Here is a 12,067-nt window from a genome sequence, read left to right as displayed (position 1 = left end):
CACCCGTGCGCTGGGCTAATAAAGGGAGATCAAAGCTCCGAGGAACACTTAATAGTATAGTCACACTAAATACTAATATCTGCAACTGGGCTTGAATATTTCATCAATTCTTTAATTCTCCAAACTAGAGGGAACATTTCTCATCATTTTACTGTTATGATTTCTTCCCAAGAAAAAAAAAACAACCTGAATTCGCAGCCTCCGCCCTCCCAGGGGCCGAATGCAGCGTGCAGCATCGTCCCCCATCAGACAATGAGCTGCTGATTTGGGAGCTTTTTGTTTGAACCCGTGAGTTGCGCGCGCGTCCACGGGCGGCGAGGGAGCCGCCGAAACGAGCCGCTTGATGTCAGCGGTGCCAGGAGACGGAAAGACAAACATTTCCGAGGCTGCCTCCGTGCAGGAGGAGGCGGCTGGTTGGCTGCGGAGGCGCCCGCGTTCCTCTGGATGCGGGCGACACAGCGGAATTCAAATCAACCGTCGGATGTGACAAACACCATGTTAATTACCTGCAGGCTCGTTCTCTTTACCTTCGTTGTCACGTCTGCGGCGTGTTGTTGGGAAAACTCATCATTAACCAAAAATCTACAGTATGTAGCCAAAATACAGCACCGTACCTGGCCCTCCACTCAATAAGCCCCATGTTCTCCACGCACAATTCATCCCAGCTGTGTTTTTGCTTCAGTGTTTTTCTTTCATGTGTTCAGTCCGTGTTTTGGGGGAAACTGGTTTAATTGGTGCTTGTGAGAAGCATCGGAGATGAAGGGGGGGATTTCAGACTGCACCTGCACTGAGCAAAGTTTACGGCACAGATGGCAGCCTGAGTGTGCATTGACTGAGCCGGGGTAATCATGCTTGGCCTTGTCTCTGCGTGGTGCCATTCTGCTTTAATCAAATAGTGCACAGTCGACAGTTCAGCCGCCCCAGTCTGTTAGTCCAGGAAGACATAAAGCTTGACGTGGGGCCGGTGCCTATAGTGTACGCTCCGCTGCTGACCCACAAAACGGTGGGAGCCATCGAGCTACGACGGGAGCAGCAGACGCCGCCTGATCTGTTATTCTGTCCTTTGAGGGGACAATGGTTCATGTTCGTTTATTGCCGCTGATAACAACCGGCTAAACCCTGGAACCCAATTAGCAATGAACCGGGCTAATCCATTGCGCTCTAAGTGTGTCTGCGGAGATAAACCTCGACTTCCAGGTTCCCCATTGCTCTAAAACCGGCAAATTCAGTTTACCAGTCCAGGGCAATTTATAACGATGGGCTCTTATCTACCAAAGAGAATAATACAAGAGATGAACATCCCCAAACTAAATGGAGGCACGGAGAACAATACACACTGTTCCAAAGAATGATTGGAAGACTCAAATCACGCATCAGCTCTTAATGAGTCACTTATTCATGTTGAAACCCTTTACATACATTAGTTCATTTGTTTACAAACCGAATGACATAGCGGTTGTCAGCGAACAACCAACTCAGGAGCCGATCAGAGGCTCATCCCGGTCGCTCGCAATTCATTACAGCACCTCCACTGGTCCCTGTGTTGTGTGTGTGGCTGCCACACACACAACTGTGTGCACACCTGACAACATCTGGCCGCGCTCCCGATAAGCCGGCGAATGGCGTCCTGAGGGATTTGCTCCCGGACTTGAAGCACCGGTATCAGCCGGGTGTCAGTTTGTGGTCTCAGCGCCGATACGCGGTTGCATCATCATAAACGCCTCATCACGTCCCGCCTCCACTGTTTCGCCTCACGTGTTTGTGCGTGATTTTATGCTAGGGAGGAGAAGCACACGCGTCCGGTGTCACGCCTGTGCTCGCTTCTCGGGGGTTGTGGGGGGTTGTGACAGGTAGCTGCCTTCCGTCTGTCACGGAGCCCCGTATCGGCCCACGCAGCGAGGGCGCTGTATGCGGCAGCAGCACGCGGCTGTGGAGCCTACGGGCCCAAAAGTGACAAGGATGAAAACTATAGGGCTCAGTCTTCGTGACTAAGGTGCACGAATCGAAGGGCAAAAATGAAAACACTGCATGTCGGGAAATAGATAAAATACATGCTTGGGAATAGAATAGTTACTAATAACTTGTTAAATGACATCTACCTTCTGATGTTAGTTTGGAACCGTAAACACAGGGCCTTCGCCATGGGCTCCATAGGTCAAACTGTGTGTGGCCGACATCACAGGACCTCAAGCGGCCGACTTCCCTCTCTCACCGGCAGCCGTCACTCGCTGCGCTAATCACCGTCTTGCCAGAGCGTTTAACCTTGAGCCGACCCGTCTCCTCGCTTCCAAAAGCCGAGCTCCTGAACCATAAAATAGCCGCGCTTGTGTCTTTGAGCGAGGTCACAACCGGGACCGCTTCCGCATTAGTCACGTATTGTCATGTCGACTGTGCCGAGCGTTCGCCGGGAATCAAGAGCGGTTATTTTGAATAGCTCTCGTTCAGGCTCTCGTATCTAAACAGCGGCAGGCAGAGTCGGTGCAACCGCGGGATGATGCAAATGTGGCAAACCGGCCCCGGAATTTTACACGTTCAAAGCAAAACCTACATGAAGAAGTTTCTTCCAAATATTGATTCATCTCTCTCTGTACATGTTTGTGCATCTGTGCAAACGAAGTCTTCTCTGAAGGCCGTCACACACTTTGGAGAGAGACTCTGAAATGCATCACACGGATTTATAAGATGCCCACTCTCCTGAGCTTTGAGTAGGTAGTTCAGAAATACCCCAGATTTAAAGTGACGGCTTCAGAGGAGACAGACGACGACCTCAGCGTTTGTCACAAAGGCGAATTACCACTACTGTCTGTGTTCAGTACTGTACGTGTGGCGATATGCTCGGCCTTGGATGATCTTCAGAAGCGATTTTAGTGTAAATACAATGATGAATTATAATGCTGAATTAAAAACGGTTGCCATGACGCCTACAAAGCACACGTAAGCACTATGCATGTGTAATCCATGCATACAGGGGCCACAATCACATGCAAAGTGTATGTATTCTCACCCCATTGTGCTGAAAGGGGCCTGGTTGTCTCTCCTGTTTCATAAGTACAACATTGTCAGAACCTGTCTAGTGGGAGCAAGACAATCCTAAACACCCGGAACTGCAGTACTCCTGCTCTGAGATTTAGGGAATCATATATTTTAGCTTTCATATGCTCCGTCTCCAGCACCTCTGCAGTGGCAGCAGTTGTGACTGTCTCTCTCCCGTCTAATGAATAATGCACACTAAGACACCCTGAGTTATCCAAAACCAAGCCGCTCTTATCCCTGTTTGAGTGCATTGATTTCCAAGCTCTCACCAGCATCTGCAGAGGCTCAAAGGGCTGCTTCTGTGTGTGGGGCGCCGGGATAAAAGAACAACAACAAGGCGAGCATCAAGAGCGTCGTGCACTTGTGGAAAGTCTGGAGTTCACTACGTGGTGCTCGGATGAAAGCGGAGGCCACATCATCGCACTCCGTGTAATATCCATAATTACAAGTTTAGCTGAACCCACGCGAGGGTGACCGTGTCAGCGCCGCTGCTATCATCTTCGAAGCAGATGACTGACATTTAGCTCCAAGGAGGCTTATTTGATTCCAAGGTGAGAGTTTGCACTAAATCCTTGGTAATTATCTGCCGGTACGAGGAGAGAGCTTTTAATGAGCTGCAGACGAGGAGACTGAAACAATCTCAGCTCTGCGGTTCAAATCAATTCTCATGTCTCACTCATCACTCAGCGACAATATGCAACACCTATGTAGCGAACGTAGCAGGAGGCTCCTAACAGTTTGCATCGTTCAAACCAAGTGTCGGTGTCGCACGAGAAATTATATTTAAAGGACGCACAAGGAGAAGCCACCTCCTTCCTGAAATGTTGCCTGAAGAACTTTTGATAGTCCTCATACGATTTCCACCAACACTCTACAACAGAATTCCGAGGCGTTCCACTCCTCCATCTGTCCCATATGTAATAATATCAGATTAAACCAATATTAATCTTCTACTGACCAAAAGGGACTCATGGAGTTTGATAGAGAGGCTATTTGAATGAGTGCAGCACAAGATATTCTCCGGGAGACGGCCTACGGCCCCATCACCAGGCCCAAAATCTCAGTGGCACCGTGAAAAGTTAACTCGGAATATTATCTCCCCTGGCCGCTCACCCTTAAATGCTGCGAATATTAAAATGCCACAAAGCAAAGTACAGTACAGTATGTGCCATCATCTCAGCTCTGTAGTCAAATTGTCGGAATCTGTAAAATGATGAGTGGGCTCCAGTAACGCCTTGTAATTCCACTCAAGGGAGCATTTGTCACGGTGTTGCAAAACGTATAGGGATCAATATTTAATCTGCACCAAATATTGGACAATGCACAAAACAGGCTGAGATACTAAATGCTAGACGGTGGCAGCGCCAGGCTACACGACCGATTGGAAATAAAGTTTGCCCTTAAACGCGTCATTGTAGCATCAAGTGGCTTTGGAGAATAGGAGAATAGAGTTGCTCAGACGCCAGCAGCCGCTGCGCGATGCAGAACAATAAGTTTACCCTTGACAGCCACTGGATCCCTCATTGTCAGCTGATGAATAAGCGTTTGCGGTGGGGGGGGGGGGGGGGGGGGGGGGGGGGGGGGGGGGGGGGAATGCGCCGCGCGGCTGGAACCGAGCCTCGCGCTCGCAGACAGCACCGCGCCGCACCCAGACGTGCTGTCTTGTCGAAGGTGACCTCGGCGTCGGGCGGGACAATAAGTTTGCGTGCCGTGGCGGCTGGCGTGGCGGTCGGGGGGGGGGGTCAGGGTGGTGTGTGTGTGTGTGGGGGGGGTCTAATTCATGCCTGCACCGCGCGTGTGTGGGCGTGTTTACAGCTCCAGCTCCGTCTTAGGCTTGTTCTAATAGGCTTTGCTTCAGTGAGTGCAGGGCTTACAGGTGTACTATATGAACGCACACACACACACACACACACACACACACGGCCACATTAGCTTTCAGGTGTCATCTCAGCCTTCTTCTTTGCATGCTGCTTAGTTTGTCCCTGCCGTGTTCACACTATTCATCAAAGAGGACTTTATCTTTAATTCAGACACTTTTCAGAAAACTCGTGATATATTGTTGGCTATTTCGTTGAATTTATCACATTTAGCCCTGTAATATAATGTATTAATCAGACCTGCACACATGAATCTCTCCAGCAGCTGAAGACATGGGCACCTGGCAGTCCACCTGCCACAAACGTGTCACACACCTCTTGGACTCGATAACAGAGCGGCCGCACGATCCCAGAGCTCAGAGCCAGCGACACCCTGCAGGGTTCCATCTGTGACCACAGGTGCATCTGCTCCTCAGCACCGGGCCCACAAAAGACCCGCCGATCCAAATTCTGCCCACCGTGGCTGCATTCCATATATTGTATGTACATTAGTGGAAAAAGGAAGGCGCTGGAGCCATTGCCAGGCCGCTCACTTAAGGAAACGGGTCTGGTGAGAGACGGACAGCCGGTGTCACAGTCGGACCGTGCCAAAGCCACGAAAGGTCAGATTCACCACATGCTTCTCAACCTACGCCATTTCACTGATGCACCTTCAAAACCCAAATTAGACCCAGAAACAAAGAGAAGCAGGGCAATACTCAAAATCGAGTGTATGGCCTGAATTTTAGGACTAGAAATGAAAAAAACATGTAACTGTCAGTTTTGAATAATCAATGAAGTGATAAGTTGGAATATTTATAAACCCTGCCCAAATATAAAGAAGGTCCCAGAGCGTCAATACTTGAAACAGTCGCTCTCCGAGCACAGTTGTGTCTTAATGAACGCTCCAGCCCCAACAGTCTCTGTGACAGTGCGTCTCTAATAGTCCGCAGATTAACATTTCATGCATGTTAGAGGCCTTAAATTATGAATAATTGGACTTCGCATGAAGCAGAGCACCAAATACCAGAGCACCCAGAGACAGCTGCACGATTAATATTTTCATTTTAGTTTTTGTAAAACATGTAAGTAGTTGGTCGTCTGCTGCAAGAAAGTGTTTACTGCTGTCGTCAAAAACTAAAATCTGATTAGTGTGTGTTTTTTTTTAGATGAAAAAAATTAATTCAGTATTAAAAATATGTGTCTATTATACAGAAAGCAAAGCCTAGCAGTAATAGGAATAATAATAACTTCAGATCCAGGATTTTAGATAAGTAGAACATTTCAGGCTACATTTATGCTTTTCCTGAGTCAAAAGACCTTCAGCTCCTCACATTTTTAATTTTTGCTTAACAAAGGGGATTCGGTCGTTTTCGCCTCGTGCCGATCGTCAACCACAATTTGGCTAACTTGCAACGAAAAGGCTGCATGATGTCAGTCTTCTTCATCCCCCAGAGCCTCGCAGCTAATGCATAATATCCTGGAAGGAGGGAGGACGGTGAGGCGGCTTGGGCGCGTGATTCACTGGAGTGGACAGTCAAACGGCGAGCGTGCAAACACGGGTCAGCACAAAGATCCAGTCAGGAGCAGAGCCCCCCCCCCCCCACCACCACCCCCCGGGGCTACAGCATGCAGCTAAAGGTGGGGCGCTCATTGGGGAGCGTTCTAATGATGTTTGTCACTGCCGATGATGCTGCTCGAGTAGAGAACAAGAGGGGCGCACGTGGCTCCGCGCTCAATGGAGCAGAAGAATGGCTGAGGGAGGGGGGGTGAGGAGGGGGAGGGGTTGGGAGGCGTTGGTTGCCATGCTAAGCTGGACAGAAATGGAGGAGGCCGGCGTGCGGCGGCCCGAGCGCTAGCATCCTGCTGTTGACCTCATTATAGGAGCATCAGCTAATGGCTTAATGGCACCCAATTAAACAGATGCTGCTGGCGACCGGGTGGTGCATCCGCTACGCTAGCACGCTAGCGCCGAGGCGAGGGCACCGGGTGGGTGGCGTCCTGGCAGACGGTCCCCTCACGTCTACCGTTCAGCCGCAGACACAGTCAAAACAGCGCAGCGTGACAGGGCGAGGCGCCCGCGACCTCGCTTTTGACCCCGTTCAGGCGTGTAAACTGTGAGCTGACCCAGTCCGCGAGTTCCGCGGCCCCAAGGCACGTTTTTTGGCGTCAGCGGCTCGGCCTCGCGCCCTGTAAACGAGCAGTACTTCATCTGAGCCAGCGTGAATTCTCCGACCGCCACCCTTTAACCCGCACCCGCTACAAACGCCCACTCTGCGTTGGCCCGTTCTCCGGCGCCGTGCCTGGCTGGTGCTGGTGCTTCACGTGACCAAGGTGCCGCCATGTTAATCAGCAAATCCTGCAGCTCGACCGGTTTGGAGCGAGGCCGGCGTTTGGAGCCTGTTCACTGGAACCGCTAAGCTGAAAGCGCCACGTTAGCTTTGTGCTTCAATTAGATCCTTCCTGGCCCAAAGTTTCAAGCAAAACTCAATAAAAAAAGAAAAACCCAAACTGTTTCCAAGAGGAAAAATCATGAGGAAAAAGGTCGAAAAAAGCAGCCGGCGTGTGCCGCGATCGAAATGTTAAGAAATGTTAAGGAAATAAAATTGGAAAGCGAACTTGATGTTTTCAGTCCCCGGAGTGTGAAAAAGCGGAATAATTTGTCACATATGATTGTGGCGCTGGTGAGAACACGGCGCCTGGAGATCTGTTGTGCCGCTGTGAAGAGACTGCACCTGGTCACTTGAATTGGCCGGGCTTCGAGTGGGATCAAACGCCGGAGCAGAACAACATCAGAGGAGGCGGCGGGAGCGCCGCTCGGCCAATGACGGGCCGGCGCCTCCGCACGAGAGCGGGCGCGTACCGCTTCGTGCCACAGAAATGAATCGCAATCACGCCTCGGCAGCTGTTCCGGTGTCATTTGGGTTTATTTCTCTCGAACATCTCCAAGTAACAGCTCCATTAGTTTCCAAATCAAAAGCTGTTGGACACATGTTGTTTTGCAGTGCGGCAGCGATCGACCAGTATTACTCTGCAAAACGACTCTGTCGCAGTGGAACGGGACGTGTCCACCAGCTTCCATCTGTTCTTCTGTATCGCTGGAATCAGCGAAGCCCAGCTTAAATATAATTCCACTCTAATCATTGTTTGTCCTCCCGCCAGCGCTAAGTTGGAGTGTGAACATTCATTACATAAGGTGACGCACACTTATTAGGTTGAAATGGGGCGATTCTCGTCGGCAGCCAGTAAAGGTAATTGCCTCTTCTGAACTGAAGGCTTGGATCAAGCAGCTCCAAACGGAAACGGATCCGACTCATCTTCGGCAGATTGCTCCGCGCTGAAGTACAACTGCGAGACAGTGGGAAACATCTGGTCATTACGACACGAGAGGCAACAAGAAGGCAAAGACGTTTTAGCACAAACTTAGCAGAAAGTGCATCTAGACCACGTGTGGAATAAGTGCAACACGCCCACAGGCAGCTTTCAGTAGAATTACAGATAATGCTCCAGGGCCGTGGGTAAGTAAGTGAGGGTGAGGGACACACAGCGATGAAGGCTAAATAATAAAAACGTGGACGCTGACTCCCATCAGGCACAGAAATGGGCTGCTGGTGTTTCTCGGCTATTTGACGGCCCTGACCTTCGAGGCCGACGCTTTCACTCTGCCGCGAACGCCGCTCCATTTCCTGTAGGCGCTGATGGCAGCCATTGAATGTAAACAACACACGGGGAGTAGGGTTTTATCTGAGGCGCGGTGGAGCCGTCAGGCGGCACAAAGAGGCGTCATTCTGACCTCACTCTGGGTTTGGTGAACCTCCACATTAATGCAAACACACTATAAACAACACTAAGATTCCTCCGTGGAGTCTAATTATTGCTCGCTAAAAGCTTGTGACAGCGGACCAGTTCAGGCCTGTGGCTGGTGGCAATTTAAAACCATGTGGATAGATGCGTGACAATCAATACGTCCCCGTAGTGCTTAGAAATAACGCCTGTGGAGACGCTGAAGCAGCCTGCTCACAAACAAGGACTGGAAAATAGAACAGAGGCTGAGCGCTGGGCCTCAAACCAAAGGCCAGGAAACAGGAAGCACCGGTAATGGTCCCGAAGGAAAAGGGGCGTGGCCACGAGGAACACGCACTCTATAGTCTGCACCCATGTCCTGTCTAACGCTTGTCCTGCATCTTCTCCGCCCACACACACACACACACACACACACACACACACACACACACACACACACACACACACACACACACACACACGTCTCCTCTCTCAGGTCGCCGGGATGTTTTGTCGGGACGCGCTTGTCAGTTTCCTCAGCGCTCCGCTCGACCTTCCCCCGCGACTGTCCGCTCTGTTTACGCCGCTCGCTCGTTAATCACCTGCTTGTCTTCCCGGCTCTGCGTCCGCTCGCCTCGCGTCGTGTTGAATGTTCACTGCTTTCAACAGGACTCAGCTCGGTTTAGCATGAACCGGGTGGTGCTGCATATGTACAGGTAGAGCGGGTTTAGCCTGGTTCTACCCAGGCTTCACTGATCCTCACAAGCTCCTGTTTGATTATTTACGTGACAACATCCTCAGAACTGAGCTGCAAAATGAACAAAACCCCTCTTTCCACATTCGTGTTCACTGAGAAACAGGCAGAGTGACAGGATGCACTTGTCTGCGCTCACACACTGCATAACTGTATAACAGAGGCTCCTCTAATGTGCTTCGCATAGATTTCGGCGTTCTCCCAGCGCAGCCTTGGCAGCGTCGGAGTGTCAGCTTCCTGACACGCGGCTTTGATACTCGCAGACCCTCATGGGCGGCGCTGACGGAGTCCTCCTGCAGAGCAGAACAAACAAAGCGGCAAACGCATCGCAGATGTCAGCGGTGACATAATGAGGACAATGAGGGGAGCGTGTCGTACAAGTGAACTCCTGAACGGCCCTGGACGGGTCGGAGGCGGACGGGTCGGAGGCGGACGGGTCGCTGCCTTGAAAATCCATCCGCTGACCTCTGGAGGAGGAAATTAAACACATTATCAGCGCTGATGCACTGTTGGTTACGTAAGATCCAATAATTTGAAGCTTTAGCTCTTCGGAGCGGAGCCTGAGTCATGACAGCGAGGTGGAGATGGTGCACGTTTAGGTGCTGGGTCAGTGGCTCCGTCTCCGCGGCACCGCTCACGTCTGCGCTGATGCTCTGTCTTGGCTCATTCCGGCCCCTGAGAAACGTCTTCATTCAATCCACAAAGATCGGTCTAAAAGTAATCTTCTGCGTGAAATCAGCGTTTGCCCAAATGTTCTGTCACCTGTGAGAAATGAAATACCAGAAAACAAGTGCACCTGCCAGAAGCCCCCATTTAAAGGTAATTGCCTCAAATTATAAAATTTTCCTCTCCAAGTGTAGACAAAGGTTAATACTCACTCGCCGTATCATTACATTGCGAACACATGTCGACTCGAGCCTCATCAAACCGGAGCCAGGAAGTGGCATTTAGTTCAATTTCCTATTAGAAAGTGACTAAACACAAAGTAGTTCCTGCTCAGCTCAGATGCTTCCTGCACCGATTTACAGATAATTCAACTAACGCTCATTAAGATTTATGGCGTAATAATGACCGTGCAGTAACAATGAGCACAGATCTGGTCATAATAGAAGCAATTGTTTGGGTGGAAATAAAGGCGGCGCCCACGCAGTGCCACCCGGGTGCCATCATGATTCACTCACCAAATCACAGCCGTGCCCCCCCCACAAACACACACACACACACACACACACACACACACACACACACACACACACACACACACACACACACACACACACACACACACACACACACACACACACAGATCAGCCTTCCAACCGTTTCCTATACAAACAGGGCTCTGGCTCAAAGCTGCTGCTGCTGAGAGTTAACATTTACTGTAGCTTCACAAGGTGCAGGCATCACCAAGACAAAGGTGTGAACGCTTCAATGGAGGTTGTGACACAAACACAACCCAGCGAACGCCTGGATCGCGGTTCGGCGAGCACGTAAAGGCTGCTAGTGAAACTTACCAGATCGCTCCGCGAACTGTGATGGGAGCAATTAAGTCGGTGAGAACACTGCTGAGATTTTACCGTTTTTTCAAAAGTAGGTTTTAAAGTTGTGAAGAACTGAAATCTATTTTCAGTTTATTTCTCCTCATGCAGATGAAACACTGCTGAAGCTGTTGTTACACGGAAGTAAAAGCAGTAATAGTCTTACATAACGTGTTAAGATTTTAGAATTAATGCAATTACCACCATTTATTTTGGACTTAACCAATTAACAAACACATTTGTTACTTTTACCTATTTTCTCTCTGCACAATATTAAAAAAAATAAGTGCCACCACTCTTCAAAAAGTAGGTAGTTTGTCATGGCTCTGGTGAGTCAGCGATAAGATGAGACTGGATGTGACATAAACAGAAAAATAAAACACTCACACTCACACTTCAGCCACAAGTATTTTGCAGCTTTACTGTTTGTCAGTCTTCAGCGTTCATCGGCTTTTGAAGGCAGCGGGTTCCACGAGGCAGAAGACGGTGGACTGTGTTTGGGGTTAGAGCTCAAGAAGGCAGCGTTTCATGTGTGTGTGGGGGGTGGGGGGGTGGGGGGGGGGGGGGGGGGGGGGGGGGCAACGGGAAAGGACAGCAAAGGCACAGAAGTTAAATATTTAAGAGTGTAAATTTACTAAAATAGTGTAGTGTAATAGTGTAAACTAATGGCTACTAGTTGCATGACTTTTACAGTATGTTACTGCTTGTAAATTGACAGCTCTGTGCTGAGACGTCACAGATAAGATATGATATTAAATTACTGAGTCAACAGTGTGCTACTGATTTCACAGTAAAATTCTTAGTACAGTATTAAACCACAATTAAATCCTGTGAAGTGGCAATATTGTAATTTATTGTGAAATATCACTGTTAAATACTGTAAAACCCTATTTAATATTTTAATATTAAATATTATACTGTGTACGCTTCATGTTTTGACCAGGATGCTTTGGGTTTCTGGCATGAGGTAAAGCAGGTCCAGGTCCAGGTGACGCCCTCGAGCGGTGGCCAAGCCTTTGTTTACGCCTCGACATGCGCTCACTTATCCTTAAACACTCCCACAAGTGTTCCAGATGCAAAAAAAATTAAATGATCAACATAAA

Source organism: Betta splendens, chromosome 7 (genome assembly GCF_900634795.4).
Source record: "Betta splendens chromosome 7, fBetSpl5.4, whole genome shotgun sequence".
Taxonomy (NCBI): Eukaryota; Metazoa; Chordata; class Actinopteri; order Anabantiformes; family Osphronemidae; genus Betta; species Betta splendens.
This window is presented reverse-complemented; position numbering follows the sequence as displayed.